Source organism: Diabrotica undecimpunctata, chromosome 9, assembly GCF_040954645.1.
Source record: "Diabrotica undecimpunctata isolate CICGRU chromosome 9, icDiaUnde3, whole genome shotgun sequence".
NCBI lineage: Eukaryota > Metazoa > Arthropoda > Insecta > Coleoptera > Chrysomelidae > Diabrotica > Diabrotica undecimpunctata.
Window position 1 is genome coordinate 68023879 of NC_092811.1, and position 21296 is coordinate 68045174.

Sequence of the window (21296 nt, forward strand, 5' to 3'; positions counted from 1 at the left end):
ATGAGGCAAGGAGAAGTCAGAATTACCTCTGCCAACGTAAGACCACAAGATCTACTGATCGAAGACGACCTAAATACGTTCCTAAACGACGAACCCTCAATTATAATAGGAGACCTAAATGCAAGATCCCCAAACTGAACCGACAGAGCTACGAACAGAAATGGAAGACTACTAAACACATACTTAGAAAACAATGACGACGTTATGGCAATGGGCCCCACAGACCCAACGCATTATCCAGCAAACGGACTTCCTACACAGATAGACATTGTAGTAGCAAGAAACCTAGGACTACAAGCAGAATTACAAACATTAAACGAAGGCACAATGGACCACAACCTCATCCTATTAGAACTAGGAACGTGGGAAGAGGAAAGTACAATCAAAAGAGTTAAAAAGAAAACAAAGTGGACGAACTTCAAAATACTCGTGAGTACTGGAATAAATATAGTTCCAGTGATAGACAACCCACGAGAAATAGAAGACAGAGTCCTAGAGTTGGAAAACAACATCCAACAAGCACTCAGTAACAGCACTACAAAAGAGGAAGTAGAAATGCACACGGGAAGATTTAAGGATATACCGCAAGAAATAAAAGATTTGATAAGGGAAAAGAACAGAGCAAAGCAGACAGCAAGAAGGACAAGGAAAGCCGGGAAAACCACATAAGAGATATGGAGGAACAAGGACCAAATAAGCAAAATATTTGGAGGCTTCAGAGAATACTGAGAAATGACAGAAAGTAAATCCCTCCATTACACGGAGAAAACAAAATAGTCTACACTACAGTGGAAAAAGCAGACGTAATGAGGAGTACTCTCAAGAAAGAGTGTACATTAAATTACCACCCAGACGAGGACATCGACTTCATAGAAGAAGTTGAAAGAAAAAGAGAAAGACCCGAAAATCCAAACGAAATCATCCCTCCTACATCACCGAAGGAGTTAAACGAGCTAATTAAAAACAGCTCGCCGAAAAAGGCACCTGATCCAGATCAAATAACGAACAGGGCTCTAAAATACTTAGCCATAGTATATTTAACCAATATAATCAATGCGATGCTAAGATTTAAGAAATTCCCAAACATATGGAAAGAGGCCTATGTCATAATGTTACCAAAGCCCGAAAAAACAGCACATTCCCGCAAAACTTCAGGCCAATAAGCTTGCTACCTGCAATCAGCAAGATTGTAGAGAGAATAATACTCAGCAGACTCCAAGCTGAAACAAACAGACTAGATATAAGACCCGAAGACCAATTCGGTTTTAGAACAGAACACTCCATTGAGCTACAAGTACTCAGATTAACAGAGTACATAGCAGCTGGATTTAATGATAAACAATACACAGGAGCTGTCTTCCTAGATGTAAGCAAAGCTTTCGACAGAGTCTGGCATAAAGGACTAATCTACAAAATGAGAACATACGGCTACAGCGGAGCAATGACAAGACTAATCTCTTCGTACTTGAGCAATCGTAGTTTCAGAGTTCGAATAGAACAAGTCCTATCTGAACTCGGGAACCCGGAGGCTGGAGTGCCACAGGAAGCGGTACTGTCACCTCTACTGAATACGATATACACAGCAGATATACCCAGAACACCAGGTACATTACTAAGCCTCTAAGCCGACGACACAGCGGTAGCGGCCAAACACAGAAATGTAGACATAGCGGTAAACAACTTACAAACAGCGCTAGGTGACATAGAAGATTGGAGTTTAAAATGGAAAATCGCTATAAACTCCGAAAAGACATAGGCTGCACTTTTCAAAAAGAGGCACCAACAACCAGAAGAACAGGTGACTGTGCAAGACAATCCCATCGAGTGGAAAAGCGAAGCAAAATACCTCGGAGTAATCATGGACAAAGGTTTAACGTTTAGTAAACACGTAGACGCTACAATACAAAAAGCCAACATGGAAAGAGGATCAATAAGAGACCTAGCAGGAAGAAAAAGCAAACTCAGAATAAAAACCAAACTAAAATTAATAGTATAATTCTTCCTATACTAACATATCGTCGTCGTCACGGCAAAACTCACTAAGTCCATTTTTGTCAAAATTGAGTTAAGTGTACTGATCGATTCACAATCTGTAGACAATCTACAAGAGTATCAACTTGATGACAACAGCGACGACGACAAAGATTTTAATCCACTGACTGAAGAGGAAGACTCTAATTCTACAGATGATAACGGTAGTTATATGATTCTTTAGGAAATAAAAGATTCTTAACTTAATTTTGTTGTAGAAGTGCAAGAGACATGCAGGAAAAGAAGTCGATGGAATAAAGGAAATAAATCTCAGTGGAAGCGTCATTTAATAAAAAAACGTAGGAACCTGGGTAAATTGTATGTGACAAAAGAAGGAGAAGTCCCACCAAAAACTCCGAAACCTGTAAACTGTTCTCGTTGTAGATTTCACTGCACAGACTATTTTAGTGACGAAGAAAGAATGCAATTGTGTTAAACGTACTGGAAACTTGAATCGTATAATCGAAAAAAAGAGTTCATTTTACAGAATATAAAAATACATACACCAAAAAGACCACGGCCTCGACAAGAATGTGCTATATCACGAACGATGAGCAAAGCGTTTTATTTTTTTAAAAATGCTGCTCAAATTAGAGAGTGTCAAATTTTTTTTCTTAAGACTCTCTCTATCAGTAATGGTCCTCTAAACAATGCATGTGAAGGCAAGAATAACATAACAGGCTTATTTGAAGCCGATGATAAAAGAGGTAGATATGTACCTGCCAATAAAACAACCGAAGATGATATTAACTCTATTAAAAATCACATCGAAAGTTTTCCACTAAGAGAATCACACTATTGCAGAAAATAAGGAATATAACTTGTCATTCTTTAAATCGCGCAAAGATCAGTGTGCCCTATGCAACAGATATAAATTAGCAACAGGTGAGGACAAAATAAATTTACAGCAAGCCTATGACGAACACAAACAGCGCGAAAAGGATGCCAATGCTGCTAAGGACAGTGATAAGAAAAGAGCAACTGAAAATCCTGATTTTGTCACTGCTACTTTTGACCTTCAAAGTGTGCTGCAAATACCAGATAGTGATGTATCACCCTTATACTACAGTAGAAAATTATCTGCCTTTAATTATTATTACACCCCATCCGGTTGCGACATACACTCATTTTACAAAATATTTAATTTCAAATTAACACGTGGTTTGATTGTTCCCAACACAACATGGTAAAGTCGTTCAGACTAGCAGTATTAATTAAATATAATTCTGTTAATCCTAATAATTAACAAATCTACATTTTCAAATAGAAATATTATATTTTAACTATAAACTGTTTTAAATTTAAAATTGTTAAAGTGTCACAGAAATTATTGTACAAACTCACCATTGTTCGGGTCGGTGTGATGATACTTCTTCATGGTATAGGAAAATTGAAATAAGAATAATTTTACTTTACACCGGTTAAAATAGAGAACCTTTTACCTGTTGATATAACCAATTTCCGGCCCCAACTGTCAGATATTAAAATTACCAACTAATTTTTGAATACTTAATTATTCAGTCAATTTCTTTAATTTTCTTTAATTTATCAATAATTTTATCAACAATGGTTTATTTGCTTATTATTTAAGTTCCATATTAACATATCAGAATTGGAATAAATATTTAAAAATACTTATACACACCATGACAGCTGACTCACACCAACAATTATTTCAAAGAAAGTTTGTAATTTTGTTATACATTATACATTTTCATTACAAATGTACATATTTAATTTAATTAACAAATAATCACTTAAGTTTGTTCTGTAACTTTGACTAAGCTGAGTTTGTTATCATAGAATAAGTATTACAATTATTTATATTGTTACATTGAAATCAATTATTTAAAGTTTGTTAAAGTATGCCAATATTAACACATCAAATAACTTTGATATCTAAAATTAAAAAAATTTTAGATTTTATTAATATCAGCTTATTTCATAAACTGGATAACTTAACTTACAGCATTTAAAATAGAAGAAGAACTGTCACACTTTAACCTACATTTGTCAAGTTTACCTCTAAAATCTGATATACAGCACATAAAAAACTCATTGTCTCCTATTAAGAAATGTAGTTCTTTTGGAAATCCTCTCCTTTTAAATTAAATGTCTGTTTCGTCCCCCGTTTTTTAAGTGTTTTCTGTGTGTTTCTGTGTGTGTAAAAGTGTCTTAATTTAATTTTAACATAAAAATTTTTGGACTTTACAATAATTTGCCAGATATTGCAAAAACTTTATCAAAGAAATTTTGATAACTACAAGATTATACAATTGCACACCCACAAATCTGTACATCCATTGAAGATCATACAATCTGTCTCCTCAAGAACTTCCCCGTTCACTGTTAAATAATTACAATAGTTGACCTGAGTTCTCCAATCAACAATCCAAGATAGTTTGAACCATGTTCTTTCAACCATCAATTAATAGAGTACCGGCATGTAAGTAATGTTTATTTATTGGTTTATTTATAATTCATTACAGTTTAATAGACTATGTTACCAATTTGTGGGTCTTACCTTGTCTGCTTAAACATTTTATTCATTTATAAAACCACAGACATGTAATATTGGCATAATTGCTGTAATTTATATAATTTATATCACCTACCTATGTTTTTATCTTTGTTTTTATCTTTATTAGACAACACCCTAATATGGGATTATTATTTTCAGCATTTTAACTTTGTATCGTGACCTGAAGATGCTTTGCATATTATAGAAAGCGAAACCGGTCGTCCGATTAGTTAAATTAAATTGATTGTGAGTAAGTCTAACTTATTATTTCTTTTACCTTTTGAAGAATATCTATTTGCTATCCGGATTTAATCCATAAATTAAATAATAGAATGCTCTAAAATAATGCTGGTAGCAGCAAAAAAAAGCGGTCTAATAGTCATCATCATCATCATCAATCAGCCCTGAGTTGTCCATTGTTGAACATAGGCCTCCTCTAGACTTTTCCATCTGCTTCTGTTCTGCGCCTCTGCTATCCAATTGGTCACGATTCTTTTGAGGTCGTCGGTCCATCGCTTTGGGGGTCTTCCTCGGCTTCGCTTGTCAGCCCGTGGTCTCCACTCAAGCAATTTTTTTGTCCAACTGTTGTCTTTCATTCTTGCAACATGTCCTGCCCATCTCCATTTTTTTTGTAATATGTTCGATAATGTCTTCCACTCCGGTTCGTCTACAAACTGCCCCGTTTCTTATTCTATTGCTTAAGTTTATTCCAAGCATTGATCTCTCCATCTTTCGTTGTGTCCTTCTCAATTTTTCGGCTGATGTTTTTGTGAGAGTTAAGGTTTCTGCTCCGTATGTGAGGACTGGTAGAACGCACTGGTTAAAAGCTTTTCTTTTTAAATGGATCGGTATATTTGTTTTAAATACGTCTCTCATTTTTCCGAATGCAGCCCAACCCAGACTTATTCTTTTGAGTAGCTCGCATGTTTGGTTATCTCGCGTTAACCTTATTTCGTGACCCAAATACACATATTTTTCCACAAGTTCTATGGGCGACTTTTCGATTTCTATTAGCTCATTGGGGACGAGATTGGTCATCATTTTTGTTTTTTCATAGTTTATTCTTAAACCGACTTTCTGGGTTACTTGCTGTAGTTGTTGTAGCATAACTCTGGCTTCTCCTAAGTTGTCTGTTATGAGAACAATATCATCGGCATATCTGAGATGATTGAATATCTTTCCATCGATTCTAATACCCTTTGATTCAAACTCTAGCCTTTTAAATGCGTACTCCATAACTGTTATCAATAGTTTTGGCGACAAGGTATCTCCCTGCCGCACCCCTCTGCCAATTTTTATCTTCTCAGTGCAATGGAGGTTAACGGTTTTTGTCGCATTTTCGTATATATTTCGAATAATATTTGCATACCTGTGATCTATTCTGCATTCTGATAGTGCTTTTAAGATAGCAACTGTTTCGACTGTGTCAAATGCTTTGTGGAAGTCGACAAAGATAAGAGCAAGGGGTCTGTTATATTCGATAGACTTTTCAACTAGAGTTTTAAGGCATTGCAAATGGTCGTTTGTTCCGTGTCCCGCTCGAAATCCTGCCTGTTCTTCTGATTGATAGAAATCGAGTTTTGCTTCTAATCTGTTTGTCAGTATTCGAGTAAAGAGCTTGTATAGGTAGTTAAGCAAACTAATTGGCCTATAGTTTTCGAGATCTGATTTATCCCCTTTTTTGTGGAGGAGGATTGTAACTGAATTTTTCCATTTACTTGGAATGTTTTCACTATGCAGACATAGATTAAAAAGTGTTTGGATTCGGGACATCAAAAGTGGACCACCTAGTTTAATTGTCTCAATGACTAGACCATCTTCCCCCGGAGCTCTATTATTTTTCATATTTTTGAGGGCATGTTGAACCTGACCTCAGCGACTCCAACAATGTCCCAATTGATTTTATCAAGTTCAGATTCCATTTCTATGAATTTTTCTTCTGATAGCAGGGTTCTTGCATTGAAAGTTGCAATTTTTAGATTAGAGATATATATCTGTTAGATGGTTTTCTAAAATATGTCAGAATTTTGCCCCCCCAGAATCCGTGGGACTGACTGATAGTCTGACTGATAATCTGACTGATGGTCTAATAGTCACTAATGAGAAAATCAAATAAATGTTCTTTAACATACAAAAGAGAGGATCGAGAGTAGGGCATAACGGAACAATAAAGCCATATAATTTTGAAAGATTGCAGCGTCTTAGATGCCGTAGGTAATGTTGTTACATAAAAAATAAAAGGGAATATTTAGGTAGCTAACTGATGTATATATAACCCTCTTTTAAATCCAGAAGTCTAATTCGAATCTCTAAAATCAGGATATATAAAATAGTGATCAAACCAGTGCTAATGTGTGGATACGTGACGAGAACGTATTAATTAGACCAGGATTGCTAGAAAAGCCATCAGAGGTATTTTCCGACTTACAGAGGTCCGAGTACTAACCAATACCGAACAGAGCTAATTCCAAGGTCAAACACATATATAAAGATAGCAACGTCGTACAAGAAACTAAATCTCAGTGCCAAAGTTGCGCTGGCTTTATCCAAAGACTCTATAATAACTGCATTGCCAAGTTAAATTGGGAGGATGCCCCAAGAGAAAAAATGCCTTTAAGCCACAAATGAAGGAGGAGGTAACATATGGTCAGATTTAGGAATAATGAGACTATCTACCGACCCATTATATTTATCAACACCTGCTATCCTACCTACAATCAATACTTATCTGTTGTGGAATATCAAATCAATTACATGTAATCAAACGAACTAGGCTTAAAAAATTATCGAAGGAAAGGCACTTCAGAAATATTGACATAAATTTTAAAAACGTCATTTACCTGGCTGTATTTTCAATAGGAAAGAGAAGACAAAAAGAAGAAAAGGCAATAGAATCTTGTTCCGTTCTGACTATACGATGACGATGATCTTTATATAACATATAGGGAGAAAGAGAGAATAATGTTTATGTTTAATTTAGAAGTCGCTGGTTTTCTCCCTTTTGAATTGGGTATGCATATGTATTACCATAGAAAATAAAAGCAAGAGAACTATAATTATAAAACGAAAAGATTACGAAATGAAAAGATTATATAAATCCCTTATATTTACACAGACTGTTTTACAAAAGGTGACCGAATGAGCATAAAAGGACAGCTGTTTTACAAACTTAATATTGTTAGACGCATTTAGGATCAATTTCACTCAAAATATGATATGCTAAAATATGATCCGACAGGAAAAAGACAATGACTTTTACAGCTGATTGCCACATAAATATATCAATGTAACCCAAGTATGATGATTTTTGCCACAGCAAATTTAAAGTGTTCCATACTTTCGAAGTTGTAGTTGTTGACTTAAATGTTTTTTCTAAATTTATTAAATTGATCTCTTCTGTTGATTCGCTTGTATTCGGTTTTCATTTCGTTGATTTTAAGTGAAACATTTTTCGTGCACTTTGTTAAAGATGTTTGCGGACCGGAGAGAGTTTCTTATGAGATCCATATCATTAGCATATGCCAGGAGTGCTTTGTACCTTGGCCCGTTAATGGATTACATCTTAAATAGACGTTATTTCTATTTTACTAAGCTGTTTATTGATTTTTTGACTATTTGAATCAAGAATTTGTAGTTTATTCGACTGTTGAATAAAACAGACTTTCTTGGTGCATATTTTTATCTCTGGATTTTTGTTTGCCGTCTTCTTATTACAACGATTTTGCTGGATATCGACATAGGGAACCTGGTGGTATGTACATGATGTTTCCATAAGCAACGTTCGAAAATTTGTCTTACTGTAAAGTCATGATGATTTTACTACAAAATATAGTGTTGTTTAATAATAATAAAGTTCAAGCAACAATTACTATATGCATTAACTTGGTACTGATATCTCTACTCTCCGCTAACAGATGGCAGTCCCGAAAACATTAAAACTCATGCTTCCTATTATCCAACGATTAGCCAGTCCAGTACTATACGCCTTATTATGGTACTGATATTGCTGCTGCCCCTCATGAGTGAATAGAATATGCAAGGAAGGGTTTGGCAATTTAATAGGATTTTGTGTGTTAGAATATTATTTTTCCGAGAAAGTGAAGAATATCAATTTGCTATCCGGATTTAATCCATAAATTATTAGAATGCTATAAAATAATGATATTAGCATAAAAAAAACGGTCTAATAGTCAGTAATAAAGCATATAAATGTTCTTTAACATACAAAAGAGATAACGTAGAGTAGGGCATAACGTAACAATAGACCCATATAATTTTAAAGGATTGCAACATTTTAGATATCGTAGATAACGTTGTAACATAAGAAATAAAAGGGAATATTCAGGTAGCTAACTGATGTATATATAACTCTTAAATAATTAATACTTTCAAATTCAGAGGTCTAATACGACTTTCTTAAATCAAGATATATAAAACAGTGATTAAACCAGTGCTAATGTAAGGATATGTGGTCAGAACGCTAACAAAACAATGTACGTAAAACTCAGGTATTAATTAGATCAGGATTGCTAGAAAAGCCATCAGAAGTATTTTCCGACTTACAAAGGTCCGCGTACTAACCAATACCGAACGGAACTAATGCCAAGGCCAAACACATATATAAAGACAACAACGTCGTGTAAGAAGCTAAATCTCAATGCTAAAGTTGCGCTGGCTATATCCAAAGGCTCTATAATAACTACATTGCCAAGTTAAATTGGGAGGATGCCCCAAGAGAAAAAATGCCTTTAGGACTTCCACAAATGAAGGGGGAAGGTAACATGAGGTCAGATTTAGAAATAATGAGACTATCTACTGACCCATCATATTTATCAACACATGCCTGTTCAACTACCTGCTATCCTACCTATAGTCAATACTCATCTGTTAGGGGACTATCAAATCAATTACATGTAATCAAACAAACCAGGCTTAAAAAAAGTTATCTCAGGAAAGGCACTTTTAAAACGTTATTTACGTGACTTATTAAAATTTAAATTTTTAATGAAAAGTAAAAGATTAGCCATTTGTTATGGGGTTCAGAGAAGAACCTTCACGATGTTAATTTTTTGAGATATGATTGGATGTTTTGCATCTACCTTAAGCAATTTATTTTCCTAAACAATATCGTTATAAGAGCTTTCTTTATTCAGTATGTGTTCTTCTTCTATACGGATCTGTAGCGATATGATAATGAGGTTAAAACAATTTTCCTATTATTTTCCTTTCAAATATTCGTAGTTCTTCCTTATCCGTTTTAGTCATTGTCCATGATTGTCATTTATGTATTAAAATAGGTAAAAAGTTTAAATTATGATCTGTATTTCGTTAGTGGCATTATTATTAACCGTGATTATTTATCTAAGATATTTAAAGTGTTCCATATTTACGAAATTGTAGTTGTTAACTTTAATATTTTATCAAGATCTACTAAATTGGTCTCTTCTGTTGATTCGCTTGTATTTCTTCTTAGCTTGACGAATTCTTCTTTTTTCTTTCTGTGAACTACTAGTGGGTTCTTTTTACGGAATTTTTTCATCACGTTTAGGTAGTCATCAACGGTATATAAACGTTGTTGAAATTTTAGGGCATTTTCAAAATCTCCAAAATCACTACCATTGGGTAAAAGCTATGACTAGGAAAGTAATAGCGTAATGTAATTTTTTCAATGGTAGGATGAGTTTCCAAAATCATTTTCAGAATCAAAACTATTTTAATGCTGCGGTTTTGGCCGCCACAAGAGTCTGACCACAAAATTACATGTTTTGCAGAAGTGACATTTTCTTCAATGTGTTTCTTAAGACAAATGCCTACGTCCTGGGCTCCCCGACCAGCTTCACCTTCTATCCAAATATAACAATGACCTTTTTTATCCTTGGCGCTATGGATACCAAGGTTATAAATACATAATTGACGCTTATAATATACAATATTTATTAGAATTCTCGAAAGGGGAAGAGTTTTTCTTTAAATCAAAACAAAAGGTTTCCACTTCTGGTTGACCGTTGCTTATCTTCATGTCTAGCTTTCTTTCTTCTAAGTGCACATTTTTTCTTTTTTTAACGCTTAATTGTTCGTTATCTGCGCAATTTTTAATTTTTAATTCGAAACAATCACATCTACTACAAGTATCTTTTTTCAACTTTTTTCTTTGAAGATTAAATCGTGTTAAAAACATTTTTTTGTAAAACGAAAATTTAACAAGGTCATTGTCTGCTTCTTTAATATACAATTCATACATTTTACTTAATGTTATGTCTTTTGTTAAGTATTCTCTTTCTGTAATGTGACTATTATAGAAAAATTTAAGCAATAACTGAAACTACTTCTTAACCTAAACGCCTCAACAAGTTGCCAACGTCACCATTGTTAACCACGTTTATGTACATATGTTGCCAAATATTCGATTTACAATCATTAAAACGCTCGCAAGAGGCGCTTGGTCCAAAACTAATACACAAAAATTAGTCGCTTGCTCTAGTTATGCAAAATTCAAAATCCAAAATAAAAAGAAAGGTACTTAATCTTTTTAAATATATCTGGTTATCCGTTACTAACAGGTTAATAGGATTTATTACGTAGATAGTTTATGCTTTTTTCTATCTTCTTCTTTAAGTTCCATCTTCTATCGAAGCATGGCTATACGGACTCTGTTGACTGCCGCTCTATAAAGTTCTGCACTACTGCATTCAAACCATTCCCTTAAGTTTTTAAGCCAGAATATTCTTCGTCTTCCCACATTTCGCTTTCCTCGGATTTTGCCTTGCATAATAAGTTGTAATAATGCGTATTTTTGCCCTCTCATCACATGTCCTAAGTACTCCAGTTTTCGTCTTTTGATAGTTAATAATATTTCCGCCCCATTTCCTATCATTCTAGTTACTTCCACGTTTGACATTCTTTGAATCCATAATATTCGTAGGATTCTTCTGTAACACCAAAATTCAAAGGCGGCCAACTTATTCAGATGGACTTGTTTTAGTGTTCACGCTTCCAAGCCATAAAGAAAAGTAGAGAACACGTAACATCGAAGCATTCTCAGGCTCTAACTTTATATCCCGAAAACAAAGAAACTTTTTAAGTTTAAAAAATAATGCACGTGCTATTTCAGTGCGTGTCCTAATTTCTTTTGTTTGGTCTACATCTGATGTTATCCTGTTGTTCCTCTTTTCCACCAGAAAGCGCCATAATCCACAATTTAAGGAAACGGGGCTGGGTCTAGTGATGCATAACGCCGTTCATATAGCAATTTGTTGTCACATGTTTATAGTTTTTCAAAAAATGAACTCCGATTTAAAGATTAAAACGTAAAACAAAATATAAAAACCTACTGAACCTTATTCAGCAAATTTCAGAAAAGAATAACTTTTGTGAAAGATTGTGGGACACAGTCATATTTTAAGATAAAAACTTCAATTCAGAGAGTGGACATTCTTAATAAATGTATATTCTAATATGGAAGCATATTTATGTTTTACAGACTTAGAAAGCACTGAGCACACAAGTATTAATTTTTTTATGTACTAGGTCGTAAAATAAGTATACTCAAAACAAATAAATATTATCTACCAAGTATTCTACTCCACTTTATTATCAATGCATTAGATATATTATAAAGATTTCGTCGTAGTTGTAAATTAATAGGAGATAAAACCAAATGTAGAGCATATAGTGAAATCTGAATATCTTAGAATAACTATATCGAGCGGGAACATTATTGATGAGCAAAAGGGAGACCCATCGTTGAGAAAGTGACAAAGCAATTGGCAAAAGCAAAGGGTACTTTGTACTAAAGTACCCATACTGTAAAGCATAAGCAGGTCTTTTCGTACTCTTTTAGTAAGTGATAGATTCGACCGTTACTTGATGGAAATTCATTTTATCTAACAATTAAACAGGTATGCGTTTACACGTCATATTTTGTAACTGAATAAGTTGAGGAGGGGATAACTGTTTGTCTTAAGTTGGTCATTCAGAATTATGTCTGTATTTTTTAATTTGCTAATTTCCATCGATTCTAATATTCATGGAATCTACAGATAGCTTAAGGCCTTTATTATAAATACACTTTTTTAGTAATAAAAATATATAAATAGAATCTAGAATACGCCTGTAAAATTATGTAACCTTTGATCTCTGGGATAAACCAATCTCCTGAACAATGGTGCCGATATATGTAGGTAAAATTTTCTACACCTATTTTAACCTGTTTATTTCCTCATTATCAATATATATGAGTTGTAACCGATACCACAAACTCATTTACTTATAGAGACTATATAATATTGACTATAGTTATTACTATACAAATTTGATTCGAAATATCGTCTTAAAATAACAGTAACAGAAAAGTGAAAGATTAGTCATTTTTTATGAAGTTTAAAGTAGAAGCGTTCACGAAAATTGAAGTACTAATAAGACCACCGCAATCGGGCGTACCCTGGGTAATGAATAATTAAGTAATCGTTAATTCTTAAATCACCCGTTCAATATGTTTTTTGTCAAATCGGTTCTTTTTAGGACCAACTATTCTAATTATGTGTAAAAATATTTAGAGTATATCTAGAGATAAAGACACTCCACTTTACATATGCGCTAAACAAAATGCAGGAAGCACATAGATGGCCAATCCTATGGTATTTTGTATTAAGCTAATCGCTGAAAATTACATATTAAATGCAGGCAAAGAAGCAAAGAAAAACTTACAATGAGAGAAAACAAAACCAGTCAGCTGAGAGAACCTTTCAACGATGTTGAGCTTGGATCCGCTATCCACGTATATAATGAACAATATACGGCTCCTGGCTGAGGATCTGAGCACAAAACTAACTATAAAATTTGAACTAAAAATACAACAATAGCTAATATCCAAACTCTTTAGACAAGCAAAGCAAAGACAAAGTTGTTGCCTTGCTTAAACCTGGCAAAAACTCCAACGACCACAACAGCTATACAGAATACTTATGTACATGATCCTTAATATAAACCGATAATAGAAGAAAAACTCAAATTAAAAGACAAAAGTGGCTATATATGACAGGTTAGATCCTATATGTCACAAATACTAAATCTTGCCCAACACAGCGAAGAGAAGTACGAAAAATATCAGGTATGAGGAGTGGTATTTGTTAATCTAAATGCCGCTTATAAATAGTTATTTAAATAACTTATAAAATATTTAGTTATAAATTAGTCAGCCAAATTCAGGGAATATTAAGACTCACATCCATACATAAGCTCTACAATATCGTAGCTATCAATCCACCTAATATCCGAAGATAAGTAGCTAGAGAGCAAAAAAAACAAAGTCCAGATTCGTGACATCCACTTCACGAATACCAGCCCATTTTATGACTAGAATCAAGGAAAAACTGGCTATATCAACACATCTGCAAGATATACAAACAAAAATAAGCTGCTCTTCGCCATCTGATCCCTCGAACGGAACTTCCTTATGGTAGTTATCTTCCTTAAATCTGCCAGGAGGACTCTTGCCTGCAAACACCGGTTAACTTGTGTGCATGTGGGGTGGTACAAGACTTATCACACTTTCTTAGTTAACTTTACCGTTCAAATCGCTCTTTTTGAAGGGACAAGGTTTATTTATGTGAACTGAACACGTAAAGTACAGTCAGTAAGCTATTACTTATAAAGATCATTGCAAATTTGACACTAACTCCAGTTATATTGAATACATATTACCCCTAAATACGAGACAAAACATTCAGAAATATGTAATATTGGTGAAGTGGTATAATTCATGTTAGAAAAATTAATCATTCTTCCCTTTTTTGTGCACTACTACCCATTTTAACAAAAAAATATCTACTCGTATTTTAGCACTTAAATATTTATTTTGAGATAACCTTCTATCCAGAATTAAAAAATAGAATAATAAGAAATAGAATCCAGAAAAATATAAAATAATAAAATAGAAGAAATAAAATAATAAAAAAGCTGTATATAAGATATCATGAAACAATGGATGAAATAAAAGAAGTTCTTATTAACCGGATTCTTAAATAAAACGTATAAAGACATACTCACGTTAACAAAATACATTAGGAAATTTTCGCATATGAAAAAACACATCCAACTTGGTAATGAAATCCTTTTGTATCTATAAATCTATTTTTAGAAAAGCACGTACCTACCAAAAACAGGTATTTGGTAGTACACATATCTGTTACATACTGTAATGCGTATGAATGATAACAAAAGTAAGGAGTCTATATGAACCGTTTAGAATATACGCTGGAAATAAACGGCTTAATCCCATAGTTGCCAAACTATCAGAGCTTACTTAAACCGATATACGTATGGTTGCAATATACACGGAACAAGATCTGAACGACCCCTATAATATATACACGTGAACTAAGCGATATACATTCATGATACAGGGGTACTTAGGGGCTCCACAAAATTTTTAAAAATTGTGAAACTATACATGTTGACGAATCGACAGAGCCAATATTATGGAATGGTCAAGTGAGCTCCGTATATCGGTGGCCACTTGACCACGGAGCTCACTTGAACCTGAATTTTAACATGGGCGGAGTCCACTTTATGCCGTAGATATATATATATATATATATATATATATATATATATATATATATATATATATATATATATATATATATATAAGCAGAGTTAGAACTGAAGTTTGTTTAAATGCCTTTACTTCAGTGTTTGCTATTACCATAAATCGAGTTAGAAGACTTAGAGATCTTGCTGTTCTCGGAAGATCTGCGTGGTCTTAATCCAAGTGTCAATAAATTAGGAGAAGTCCAATCCGCCGTTCGCCAGCATGTCGAATCATTTCCAGTTAAAATCAGTCATTATTCCAATCAAGAAATTAAATACCTTGACAGTCAGTGAAATCTTAAAATAATGTTTGACTTATTTAAGAAGAAACATCCTGGGTTAAAAATAAGTTATCCTTATTACACGAGATTTTTTAGAGAAAACTTTTCTCTTAGATTTGGTGGACCACAAATTGATGTCTGTTCAACTTGTGAGACATTGAATAATAAGATAACAGACCCCAATTTAAATGAAACCGCCAAACGAGCAGCAGTGGCGGAACTTATGGTCCATAAGCGTCGGAGTAAAAAATTTTACACCAAATTGAAAAATGAAAGTGATGGTCTCAACAATGGTAACATATTAGCATTAGCATTCGACTTTATGTAGAATATTCAGTTGCCAAAAACGCCTGTAGGGGAGGTCTTTTATTATCAACAATTAACAGTCTCTGTATTCTGTATCCACAATATCAAAGACAATACTGCTAGAATGTTTATTTACCATAAAGGAGAAAGTAAAAAACCGGTAATGAAAATTGTTCGTTTCTTTTGGATTACCTAAACGAAACGAAAATATAAACGAATTTCATTTATATAGTGACAACTGCTGGGGACAACTTAAAAATCACACACTCAGTTAGATGACATTCTTTTCTCCCGTGTGATAGGGATTTTGCAACTGTAAAGAGAAACATGAGAAAATTCGACAGAATTTTTACGGTCCATCAAATAACCGAAATGATTATAACTAGCAGTAACATAAGAAAAAAAATGTCTGTAAAAGAAGTAAAAACAGAAGATCTGATTAATTTTAAAGATTGGTGGCCTACTTTATATAAGAAAAACTGCATATCAGAAGAAACTGTTTCCAGAAGTACAGCACGCAATGCAAAAGTACACTTCAATATCAGCAAATTTTCACAGTTTATTTACGAGAGTGGAAAAAGGGGGGTTTACTGCTTCCGAGTTTATAGATGGCGCCTTCAAACATACATTTCCACTACAACAGCCTGGAAAAATTGGTATCGTTTTACCATCGAAACCTGCCTATCCACTAGGAAAAGTGCCCATCAAATTGAAAAAAAATGGAAGACAACAAAAAATGTTAGTGATTCCATAGTAAATCATGAAGAAAAAACCCGTGATACTATCCTGATATGGTAAGTATTTGGGTTTTTGAGTCAATATCAAACTCTGACTTCATATGTATGTTATTTAAAAACATAAATAATGTACCCTCTATATGTTATAGACTTACTAATAATTGTATTTAATATTTAAATAAACTTGTTTTATGTCCGGTATTATAAACGACAAATAAATCGTCAAATAAGTATCTGTGGGTTAAATTTACTCTGCTACTAAATACTAAATCGGGAAGTTAATTCAATTCCGTATTATAAAATAAAACTACCAAGTAAATAACTAACTGATGAATAAAATGTTTAATGGATCCATTAGAAAACTGTTTGTAGTTTCTAGTATAATTACAGATGGCGCTGTACAGAATATACATAAAAACTAAGAAAAAAACTATATAAATTAGGTTAATTTTATTTCTGTGACTTTCTGAAGTGTCAATACGTGTTTTTTAAAATTTTAAATTTATAAATTATTATTAAAAAATGAATAAGGCTGATAAGAAAGGAGAGCGAGAAAAAAACTACACAGAGCAGGAGAAAGAAAACCTTTTGGAAATAGTAAAGCAATACTTCAATGTAATTGAAAACAAACAAACCGATGGCACAAGTGTAAAATTGAAGAACGAAGCATGGGAGGTTATCACCGAGGAGTTTAATGCAACGGCACAAAGTGGAGTAAGAAATGCAGGCCAGTTAAGACTGCTTTACGAGAGCATTAAAAAGAAAGCAAAAAAAGATAAGGCCAATGAAAAAGTGGAAATTTACAAAACCGGTGGTGGTTCAAATACATTTCAAGAGACAGATTTCGTTGGAGAAAAATACTTATCTATGGCAAGTACTAGTGGAACGCAGCCAATAGTAAATATTTATGACAGTACCGCTCCATTTGATGAACTTCTTCGGAATGAAAGTGAGGTTGCAGAAGTTGATGTACAGGATAAAGGTGGTCTTGAACAATGCATTGAACTTGATGCTGTTAAACTACCGGAAAAGCGCAAAAAACTTCATTATGTATCAGGAGTCCCACATCACAAAAAGAAAAATACGTGTGAAGATTCAGAGAAGAAAAAAATAACATTAAATATTCTTAAAATTAGAAAAGAAAAGGAAGAGTTAAGTAGAGACATTTTAAAATTAGAAAAAGAGAAACTAGAATTGGCAGTTAAAGAAAAGATTCTACAACTGAAACATCAATATGGGGATGAGTTCAAGAATTTAGAAATTTAATACCGTTTGTTTAATTTTATATTATTGTAAATTAGTTATTAAAATAAAAAAACTTTTAGTTGTTATCTTAATATTGAAGAAGTATCATATAAATGACATCATATACTGGTACCCAAGCAATATTTAAGAGGAAAAATTAATTTACAAACCTTGTTGTGTCCTCTGGAAAACGGTAAAATAGTTAAGGAATGCTTATTTCATCTAATATTTCCACAACTTGAATAAGCACACAAATTCCGTTTTGCCATCTTAAAATCAACCACTTGACTCACGAATAATAATAAATACAAAAACTGAACAATGAAACTGAAATATATGTACATACTTTGTTTTTCAAATACTGTAAAATGAAAGGATTATGTATCTACTTGCTAATATCGTCTTAATAATATTGTCTTATTTTTATGACTTCCTTGAAATGACATATCGTCGCCTGAGAATTATACTGTTCTATATCCACTTTTTGGCAGTTTGGAGTTATATACATAGAAATTTTTGTAAAAATTAGCTTGTTCTATATCCATTGAAATGATGATAATATTCAGAACCAATTAAAAGTTTTCAGTAACATTTAGTTCTATATCCCGTATGCCTCAAAATATTTTTAAAATTATTTTGTTCTATATCCTCTTTAACTTTTAGAATAAATACGTTACTAGAATTATAGTGTTCTATATCCATTACGCATAATGTGCTTAATACCGGACTGTACGTGTATGTACATCATGGCATGTTGGTAAATGATCTATTGTTTTTTGTAAAAAGTGAATAGTAAGAAAATGTATTTAAACTAAATAGTAGTGGGTATTCCTGAAACAATTTAAGTAAGTACGTTTAATATTATTGTGTTGATTTAATCATCCTTATTAAACGAATTTGCAATATTACCTAACCTCAAAATTTTCATAGACACGGATATTTTATTGAATAAAATGTAATTAAACCTATTCAAATCAATAAAAAATCTTGATAATTATTATAAAAAGAAATATGTTACACATTATTATGTATTTGTAACTATTAAATTACTAATACGGGTTGTATGTGTTTTTATATGAATAGAGTAGTACAGGGGTGGATTAGCAATGGATTAGCATGAATGTTTCAGAAAGTAATGTGGTCATATTTCAAATTCGTTCCTTTTAATTTTGTAATTTTGATTCGAATTGCATGTGTTTCTTACTACATTGATATTTAAATCAATTTCTTTTTGCAGTTTATAATGAGTGCAAAACTTTCACCGTCGCCAACAAGGCCTTCTTCATGTCCTAGTGACGTTTGGAAGTAAGCTTACATTAAATTTTTTGAGAAATAATACCACTAAATAATATCTTATTTTAGCTCTTTGTGGCATATTATCGAAGAGGATGTCGAAAACGACAAAGAAAACATTAGTAAAGAAACATCTCAAGATAAGCACGGACCTAAAGCGACACCAAATGAAGGAAAAGTTGTTGTTTTACAAATGGTTACTTTAAACACTATGGATACACAAAATTTACAATTTAGCACACTGCAAGAAGTAGACGCATTGGCACAAAACTATGAAGAAAAAGAAAATAATCTTCAATTACAAAAGTTACCTGAGAGTCAAATTGAGATGGCAGAGGAAGAAGAGTATCTTAACGAAGAAGTTAATAAACCTGCGATGATTAGTCGAAAACGAAAAAGAAGACCATCAGATTGAGATGGTTTCTGTGGAAGAACGAGAAAAACTGTTTAAGAAATACTGGGAATTAGGATCATATGATTCCCAAAGAACTTATTTAGGTACACTAATCAGCGAGGAACCAGTCAAGCGTCATTATGGAGTTAGTTCTGGTGATCGGGCGAAACAATTTACTCGAGTATATAAAATAAGTAGTATTAAGGTTTGCCGGGACATGTTTGTTAAAACGCTCCAAATATCAACAAAACGTGTTAATACCGCTCTCGTGAAGATTAAGTCGGACAGTATAGTTGATAAGAGAGGAGCGTATGGTGGTTATAATAAACTTAGCAGTACACGTTTCAACGAAGTTATTGACCACATAAAAAGACTTCCAAAATATAAGTCCCATTACAGACAGGAAGAAATGCAAGATGCTGAGTATTTAGAAAGCCACATAACTATTGAGAAAATGCATTCTTTGTATTCAGAAGAAGTGGAAAATCCAGTCAGCTATCAAAAGTATAAAAAAATTTTTTATTCAAATTTTAATCTACGGCGTAAGCCGTTAAAAAAGGACACCTGTAATCTATGTGACAAACTAAATGCTGCTGTAAAATGTGTTAAGAGTAACGATGCTAAAGAAAAGTTTTTGCAGGAGCATAAAATACTAAAACTAATCAGGAAGAAGCAAGAAACAGAATAAACAAAGACATGCAACAGGCAAAAATCGATGACAGTTTAGAAGTCCTTACGTTTGACATGGAAAAAACATTACCCTTGCCAAAAATTCCCACGAATATAGTTTTCTATAAGAGACAGATATGGTTTTATAATACTGGTATCCATTCATGCAAATTCAATAAAGGATATTGTTATACATGGTTAGAAGGCAAAGCTGGTAGACGAGCTCAGGAGATAGGGTCTTGTTTGCTCAAGCACATTGCGCGACATGTTCCTGAATCCACAAAACATCTCATACGTTGGTCAGATTCTTGTGGTGGCCAAAACCGAAATATAAAAATTGTACTAATGTTAAAGGCTGCATTGGAAAATCATTTGACATTAGAAGATATTTCATTAAGGTTTTTGGTTTCCGGGCATAGTTTTTTAAAAAACGACAGCGATTTTTCAGACATAGAAAAGGCATTAAAGTTACAGCAAAGAATCTACAGTGAAGACGATTACATAAATATCATAAAAAGCTGTCGTAAAAAAAATCCCTTACAGGTTACGAAAATGAAAACGGAACATTTTTTTGGGACCAAAGATACAGAAAAGCTTATCACCAACCGCAAAGTAGATACGTCTGGAGAAAAAATTAATTGGCTTCATTTGAGAGAAATAAAAATTTATAAAGAAAAACCATTTGAATTATTTATGTCAAAAACACACAGGGAAGACTATGTTCAAGTAGACATTTCAAAAAAATCAAAAGGCAGACCTTCTTTAGATAACACAAGGAATATCTTTTCGCCATCGCTAACTCAACTGTGGCCTACGGGCAAACCAATATCGCCCAAAAAGCTTGAAGACATCTCATCTTTACTACATCTTATTCCTGAAGACGTTAAGCACCACTATACTACTCTGACAAGTGATAGTAATATTGAAGATTATCTTGATGGTTACGACGCTAATTTAGATTTTGAATTTGACGGATAATACATGTTGATTTGATAAATAAAATATTTTGCCTTCTAAAGTGTTACTTTTTATCCATATTGAATAAATATCAGAGTGGTTCCAATATTCAAATTTTATAATCCAGGTATTCACATTATGCAAAAAAGAACCAAGCCACATAACAAAAACAAAATAACATTTTTTATAATATGGTCATTAAATTATCTTAGATTTACACCAATAAATTAGTTTTATCCATAAATGAACGCTTAAATAGTTCAAACTGCCCT

General features: G+C 33.1%; 1 pseudogene; it reads left to right on the forward strand.

Annotated features, from left to right (window-relative positions):
- LOC140451056 (uncharacterized) lies at positions 1-16624 on the forward strand (annotated as a pseudogene).
- The last annotated feature ends 4672 nt before the right edge of the window (positions 16625-21296 follow it).